Source organism: Notolepis coatsorum, assembly GCF_963971535.1.
Source record: "Notolepis coatsorum genome assembly, chromosome: 6".
Taxonomy (NCBI): Eukaryota; Metazoa; Chordata; class Actinopteri; order Aulopiformes; family Paralepididae; genus Notolepis; species Notolepis coatsorum.
In genome coordinates this window covers 84,186,639-84,195,839 of record NC_140170.1, presented here as the reverse complement: position 1 = coordinate 84,195,839, position 9,201 = coordinate 84,186,639, and positions in this window count along the sequence as shown.

Sequence of the window (9,201 nt, the reverse complement as noted above, 5' to 3'; positions counted from 1 at the left end):
CGTGACCACAGGCCCTGATTGATTGATTGAAAACTTTATTAACAGATTGTAGAATGGGTACACGTGACCTGACCGATTGATTGATTGATTGATTGATTGATTGATTGATTGATTGAAAACTTTATTAACAGATTGCAGAATGGGTACAGTGACCGATTGATTGATTGATTGATTGATTGATTGATTGATTGATTGATTGATTGATTGATTTATTGAAAACTTTATTAACAGATTGTATAATGGGTACAGTGACCGATTGATTGATTGATTGATTGATTGATTGATTGATTGATTGATTGATTGATTGATTTATTGATTTATTGATTGATTGATTGAAAACTTTATTAACAGATTGCCGAATGGGTACACGTGACCACCACAGGCCCTGATTGATTGATTGAAAACTTTATTAACAGATTGTAGAATGGGTACACGTGACCTGACCGATTGATTGATTGATTGATTGATTGATTGATTGAAAACTTTATTAACAGATTGTAGAATGGGTACACGTGACCTGACCGATTGATTGATTGATTGATTGATTGATTGATTGATTGATTGATTGAAAACTTTATTAACAGATTGCAGAATGGGTACAGTGACCGATTGATTGATTGATTGATTGATTGATTGATTTATTGATTTATTGAAAACTTTATTAACAGATTGTATAATGGGTACAGTGACCGATTGATTGATTGATTGATTGATTGATTGATTGATTTATTGATTGATTGATTGAAAACTTTATTAACAGATTGCAGAATGCAGTACAGCTCAATACACACAATTGTTAAGGGGATGCAGACCATGCAGTACTGTTACATTTGTGACATACAGTAAATATATACAAGGGGGAGGGAACTGTACATTTATGATGAATTGAAAATGGGGGACCCTGATGTAAACAAGACGAAAGTCTTTCTCTGGTCTGCATCCCCTTAACAATTGTGTGTATTGAGCTGTACTGTATTGTACCCATTCTGCAATCTGTTAATAACGTTTTCAATCAATCAATCAATCAATCAATCTAGAACGGCTACTGATTCCATTGTAGACCAGCCATTTCTAAACCCATTCTGAAATCCAACATAAAGATCCTTACTTTCTAAAAAGTTAACTAATCTATTAATCATCCTTTCCATAATTTTACATAATACAGATGTCAGAGCTATGGGTCGATATGACCCTGGGTCTGATGCAACTTTACCTGGCTTCAAAATAGGAATGATGATGGCATGCTTCCACTCCTCTGGCAAGCAGCCTTCTGTTAGATCCTGATCAAACTGGCCAGTATCACGTCTTCGTCTGTTTGGCCCTCCATCCAATTCCTCTGCGTTGTGTCATTTTAATGGTCCTGACGTCTCTATACTGGCTGATAAGATCCTTATCTCTCCCCATTAGTACAATCCACAAACCATAATAATTCTCCACCTCCGTAAGAATTCGACACTTCGACAACGTGAAATACCTTACAAGGAAAAGCGTGGTTTTATTTGATAAACAGAAACCTCAGCTCAGATGTTAACAGATTGTATTGTCCTTGAAGAGTCTATTCTAATGATCTTTCGGTGTGTTCGTCTATCGTCCTTTTGTTATTCAGTCCAATAGTGGTCAGGCCTGTTCGTTAGCCAAGACCATCCTCATGTTAGCCGAAGCTAATGATGATGTGGCATTCTTCCCCCCCCCCCCCCCCCCCCTCTCTATGAGAGGAGAGTCTCTCAGTCCTAGTCAGATTGTAGTCTGCCCTTAGCCGCTTTTGGTCTGCCTTACACCCGGAACCACTGTTCGACTTATAGATCTTCGTCGTAGCAACGACGGCCCCGCCTTCTGGTTGTCATGCGACGTGCTGATAACCTTTCACACATTAAAATGGAGTTTTCTACTGTTTCATTAAGATGAACCCCTCTCCCTCGCTCTCGCTATCAGTTTGTTCTTACAAGGAATTCAAAACATTCTCTCGCTGGCAGTGTGCCTCACAACAATCACCCTGCTCTACTGAACCACCGTCTCCTGCTTCCATGCACATTTCGATCTCCCCGTTTTAGCTGTGGTCACCTCCCCCCCAATCTATACATCACATACATTGAAAAAGCACCCCAAATCCTTCACTTCTAACCACACATTATTAAACAGACACAGTATTTCTACCTTTACAAAAGCATCCAAATTCTTAAATAATTCATAAGATAATCCATCTCTTCCAGGCGTCGTGTTTGCACCAGCTTGGATAGCATCCCCTAACTCTTTCATTGTAAAGTACAAATTAATCGTATTTTCATTTTCTGAGCTCCAACTCAACTTCCACTCATTTTGCGACAACAGTTCAATCCTCTTTCTCCCTCTCTCCTCCCCCAAACTCCCAGAACTATGCACTGCTTGAAAGGCCTCCACCAGCAAGTCTGCCTTCTCTTTATTGGTAACTGCTTCTACCTCACCCTTCTGAATCACTGGAATCGAGCTTTTCTTATATATTCCTGACATTCTGTGCCCACAACTGCCTCACAGAAGTCTCAGGGCCTAGTGTTTCACAGAACTTCCTCCAACTACTCTTTTTAGCATCTTTAATAACTCTTCTTGCTATTGCCCTTACTTAACCTCTTATATTCTACTGCATGACACACCCCTGGATAATGTCTCACCTTCCTATATGCTTTATTCTTATTCCTTACACCTACATCACACTCTTTACTCCACCAGGGAACCAACATCCTAGCTCTGGGATCCTTCTTCATAGGAATTGTGTCCTGCGCTGCCTTATGGATCATCTCACTAAGAGAAGCTAATGAGATATTCTTCTTCTTCTTCTTATTTGAATTTCCGGCAGTGTAGACGCATCGTGGCGTATTACTGCCCTCCGCAATTCTTTTTATGGGCTCTTCGTCTTCTTCTACTTCACCTTCTTCTTCTTCTTCTTCTACTGGACCCCGTCATCAACTACATTGTCCATTGGAGTGCAGCTAACGCTGCTACTTCCTGTCTGATCCCCCCTCCGCGGGACCCTCCTTGCCCCCTGCGATCTTTTTCTGGGCTGCCCTCGCAGCCCCCTCAGCCAATTCCCTAAGCACCACCTCCCAGTCCAGACCTTCCAATCCCAGATGTTGAACCGCTATCCTAACAATCATCTTCACCATCGCTGTTTTACCCTTAGCCTCTGCCATTCCAGTAACTACCCCTGCCACGAAGGCCACAATACCTAATTTCTCCTCCCTTCCCCTCTCTCTTTCCACCTGCTCTACCCTCTCTGCCAAATGCCCTCCTTCAACCCCCTGCACCCTTTCTTGGCTGCCCTGTCCTACCCTGCTAACCGCCTCAGCATACGACAACTTACCCTCCCTTCTCACTCTCCGATCTGCGACCTCCTTCTTCATCACCTCACACCCCCTAAACGCTACACTATGCTCCCCACCACAACTACAGCACATCGGCTTCACTCCCTCTCCACACTTCCCATATTCATGTTCCCCACCACACCTAGCGCACCTCAGCCCCTTCCTACACGTGGTAGCTATATGGCCAAACTCCTGGCACCTATAGCACCTAAGAGGATTCTGAACAAATTCCCTAACGCTATACATCCTACGCCCTACAAACACCTCCTCTTCTTCTTCTTCTTATTTGAATTTCCGGCAGTGTAGACGCATCGTGGCGTATTACTGCCCTCCGCAATTCTTTTTATGGGCTCTTCTTCTTCTCCTTCTTCACCGTCTTTTTCTCCTTCTACTGGACCCCGTCATCAACCACATTGTCCATTGGAGTGCAGCTAATGCTGCTACTTCCTGTCTGGGCCCCCCTCCGCGGGACCCTCCTTGCCCCCTGCGATCTTATTCTGGGCTGCTTTGTCCCTCTCAGCCCCCTCAGCCAATTCGCTATACACCTCCTCCCAGCCCAGACCTTCCAATCCCAGATGTTGAACCGCTATCCTAACAATCATCTTCACCATCGCTGTTTTACCCTTAGCCTCTGCCATACCAGTAACTACCCCTGCCACGAAGGCCACAATACCTAATTTCTCCTCCCTTCCCCTCTCTCTTTCCACCTGCTCTACCCTCTCTGCCACATGCCCTCCTTCCACCCCCTGCACCCTTTCTTGGCTGCCCTGTCCTACCCTGCTAACCGCCTCAGCATACGACAACTTACCCTCCCTTCTCACTCTCCGAACCGTGACCTCCTTCTTCATCACCTCACACCCCCTAAACGCTACACTATGCTCCCCACCACAACTACAGCACTTCGGCTTCACTCCCTCTCCACACTTCCCATATTCATGTTCCCCGCCACACCTAGCGCACCTCAGCCCCTTCCTACACGTGGTAGCTATATGGCCAAACTCCTGGCACCTATAGCACCTAAGAGGATTCTGGACAAATGCCCTAACCCTATACATCCTACGCCCTACAAACACCTCCCTAGGAACAACCCCACCCTCAAACGTAATCACTACCGTCTCCGTCACTGCCCTCTCTGCTCCCCTCTTCATCCTTTCTGCACTCTTAACTATGCCATTACGCCTGTTCTCCTTTAGATTATGACATCATACTGTGACATCACAAATGTACTACAATGTTTGATTATGACATCATACTGTGACATCACAAATGTTCTAGAATGTTCTATTATGACATCATATTGTGACATCACAAAATGTTCTAGAATGTTTGATTATGACATCGTACTGTGCCATCACAAATGTTCTAGAATGTTCTATTATGACATACTGTGACATCACAAATGTCTATTATGACATCATACTGTGACATCACAAATGTTCTAGAATGTTCTATTATGGCATCATATTGTGACATCACAACGGAACATGTTTGAGTTCCATTTGAATAATATAAATAATATGTTTGGTAAGGCTGTCCCTGAAGCCTGTTTTTGGGATTCAAACTTCATCAGGGTTCTTCGAACGGACGCTCCAACCTTCGTTTTTTAATAAAATAAAATAACAATTTAAATAGACAATTAGACAAAAAGACAAAAAATAGACAATTCCGGGGAAATTGTGAAAGTGTGGGTGATGCCTGTGCACCGCCGGCCAACAGGAGAGGGTCTGTATTGTCTCTATGACAAACGGTTAAAAAGATACAAAAAGGGGGCGCGGCCTAAGGATGTGGTCAATATGTCTATATATCATCCAATGACAGAGGATATCCCTACTGAGTACAATGGTACAACCCGCAAGTCACTACGACAAACGGTTCAATTTAGAGGAGAGTCTAACTTCAAGAAACAGGCTGTTCATTCAACAATGTATGTATATTTCAGTTTGTGGAGTGAATATGAGTTGCATAAGATAATAGAGTGTGAAGGTATACTGAATACTGTCTCTGTATGTCATGTATGTCATTATATGTTATGATGAATTGAAAATGGGACCCTGATGTAAACAAGACGAAAGTCTTTCTCTGGTCTGCATCCCCTTAACAATTGTGTGTATTGAGCTGTACTGTATTTGTTGAAGTTATGTGTTATGTATGATTGCATGTAACTGCCTAACTGTTTCCACAAGAGGGCGCTATAGGCGTAGCTATTGAAGCTGACGCCAGGTAAGAGGTATAAAAGGAGTTGTTACCTCCCCCTCTGTCTCTTCCTCCGTCACCTCTCATAAGGAGAAGGTCTTGTGTACTGTTCAATGTGAATAAACCACGCCAAAGGCTAAAGAGAGAAACCTTATTGTCGCTCCACAGCTGACTCTGTCAACAGGTTATGGGCCCAGATCACGCAGGGGCGAAATAATAAGGGTAGCAAGTTTAGCTGAAGTATAGGCCAGTTTAGCACCGGGAGCACCGCGTGGCTAAGGCTAGGCTAACGGGAGCTAAAGCTACGCCTACTATCAAAAGAGGATGGCGAACAAAGGAAGGAGCAAATGGCCCTCGTTCAACGGAAGGGCAGAGGACTATGAGCTCTGGGAAGAGCGAATGTTGTGCTGTATGCACGGAGTGGGGCTGAAGAAAACCATCTTGATGGCCCCCACGGGAGAAGTAACGGCGGAAGCGCGAGCCCTGGACACCAAGCAAAATGCAGACGCATACTGCGAGTTAGCACCACTGCTAGACGACACAAGCTTGGGGCTGATATTCCGCGACACTAAGGACAAAGGCCGAGAAAGCCTGGAAGTGTTGAGAGAACATTATATCGGGCAAGGAAGACCCAGAGTTGTGTCCCTCTACATAACACTAACAGCACTGAAGAAGGGGCACACCGAGACTGTGACCGAATACGTCATCAGAGCTGAGCAGATCATTACGGCGTTGAAGAGCAGGAGAAGCACCAAGCGATGGGTGATGAGGGGACTACCGGAGCTGTACAAACCGTTCACACTCCTGGTAACACACGGTTCAGCGGACATGACGCTGGGAAAGTTCAAGGCCAAGTTACGAAATTTCGAGGCCTCAGAAGATATCCACCCAGCCGCCACGGAGGCGGGAGAGAGGGTGCTGAAGGCCCGAGCGACGCAGACGGAGAAGACCAGGCCCACGACGGAGCTAGCGTGTTGGCGATGCGGAGAAAAAGGCCATCGGAAAGGTAACTGCACAAAGACTGTCTGGTGTAGCTTCTGCAAATCCACGGGGCACACAGACAGAGTGTGCATGAAGAAACGCGACCAGAGCGCGCGGTATGCGCATGGACAAGATGGCGGCAGTGGACAAGATGGCGGCGACGGTGGACGTGAGACGAATCGAGACGACGCCCGGAGAGTAGCGGGACAAGAAGACTTCATCTTCTGGGCGCAGACAGTGTACGTCACCAGGCCAACGCAGCTGCAACAGGCCCAAAGGAAGGGACTGATCGTGGACACAGGTGCGTCATCCCACGTCATCAACAACAGGAGTCGGTTCAAGAACTTTGACAACACTTTCGACCCGGAGAGGCACAGCATGGAGCTGGCAGACGGGAAGCGCACCTACGGGTTGGCGCAAGGGAGAGGAGAATCACAGGTATGCCTCATAGACAGTGAGGGGCGCCGGTGTACAGTGACGTTAAAGAACGCTCTCTACGTACCCTCGTTCCCACAAGAACTATTCTCTGTAATAGCTGCTACTGCGAACGGTGACAAAGTATTCTTCAATGAAGGTAAACATTTTCTTGTAGAGCCTGACAGTACGCGATTTAACATAAAGGTGTACAAGAGAATGTATTATCTACAAACAGAGTGTAATGACAACGACAAGTGTAATAATAATGATATGTGTAACGTGACTGTCAGTCACGATATTCAGACATGGCATGAGATTATGGGTCATTGTAATTACGAGGATTTACTGAAACTGCAAGCAGTGACAGAAGGCATGCACATTGAAGGTAAAAAGCGTAGACCTGACAGAGAATGTGTAGTGTGCATAAAGGGGAAGTTTACTCAATCGAGAAACAGAAATCCCAGAGAAAAAGTAAAGGTACCACTTGCGCTAGTTAACACAGATCTAGCCGGTCCAGTAAGCAACGAGTCCATAGGAGTCTTTAGATATGTACAGTCTTTTACAGATGTGTGTACAGGGGCAGTGTTTGTTTACTTTCTCAAAGCAAAGAGTGACACACTCCAGGCCACGGAGAAATTCCTGGCAGACATAGCCCCTTATGGTAACATTTCTGTTTGTCTGTTTGCGGTGGTGAATATGCATATGTTTGTCTCAAGGCTCTGTACCATTATTACTATCTAAAATGTAATAATTGTGGAATATTACTGTAATGAGCTGTATGTGTATGATCCAAGCGTCCTATGATCCTCATAGGAGCATAACAGGAAAAAGCATTCCATGTGAAGGTATTCTGTATCTTTGCATGTCAACTAATAAAGAAACTTGAAACTAACATAAGATGCTTGAGGTCCGACAACGGAACCGAGTTCACAAATAGAGAGTTCCAATCACTGTTGAGAAGGAACAAGATAAGACACGAGACGTCATGTCCATACTCCCCACACCAGAACGGAGTGGCAGAGAGGGAATGGCGCACTTTTTTCGAAATGGCTAGGTGTAAGTGAAGTGGATTCCCAGCTTAAATTCCCTATTACTACTTCTGCGTTGTGATTTAAACCTTTTTACAAGCTCTTGGAATCCACTCTTTGCCAAATGCAGATAACCACTGTTTTTAACCTGGTTATTGCTTTCCCAGAGAGAAAAATACGGCGCTGCCGTTTGAAATGAAGCGAGATCTGAGCAGTTTGAAAAGAACCCGTTTTTAATGAAAATGGATTTCAATCAGATGTTACAAAAGAAATATTGTGCAATGAACCTACGAGAAGCATCCAATATGCCGGATGATCGTAGAAATTCAGACTAAATTCTCAATAAAAAAGCTTGTCTATAAACATTCTCGCGTCTCGATCTTCTTCGTCGATCTCTTCTCCTTGCTGGGTTCTAGTGGAGAAAAAGGGTGTGTTTGTTTCTTGTTGCTTCCTGGGTCTTTGGGTTGGTTCTTCTGTCTCCTGGCGAGGAGTTTTTGGTTATATCTAATTTAGGCTCCGCCTCTAATTTTACGGCAAGCGGGCGTTTCCAAAACTCTCCTCGAGCGTTCCTATTGGAGAACACTTATTCTCAGCTCTCATTGGCTAACTCCCTACCGTGACGTTTTGCACTGAATTAGGTCACGATGTGGATTCAAAGTCCAGAATGCTTTGATCAACTGATCCTTTGTTTAGAAGAGACTGTCTGGCGTCTCTCAAGGCAGTTTCTTTGTATTCAATTTAATTGGACCATTTGCCTAGAGCACTGGGTTGTAAAATCACCCAGTTTATTAACTTTCCCAGGAAGTTCAAACGAGACTATCTCTCACTCATCAGCAGCTGCCTGTTTCAACACCCTGTTTTTAGGAGTCTTGAGCCACGCAGCTGCTTCAAATCAGCGATACGTCTCGTTTCTTTTGTTGATAGAGGCAGAGAAGCCAGGAGAAATAGTGAATGCATTTTACCTGTCGGTGTTTCTGCCATTCTGAGATCCAAGGTGTACAGTACAATAAATAGTTTGACTGGAAATCTACTACATAAGCTATAGTAGATAGTAACTTACCTAAGAGTCTATGGCATTATGCGGTGCAAGAAGCCACTTACACCAGAAACAGGTGCTTTAATAAGCACACTGGCACCACCCCGTATACAGCACTGACAGGAAAGAAGTGTAATCTAGCTAGAATGCACAAATTTGGATCAGTGTGTTTTGCTTACCAGCAGGACAGAGGAAAGCTCGAGTCCAGATG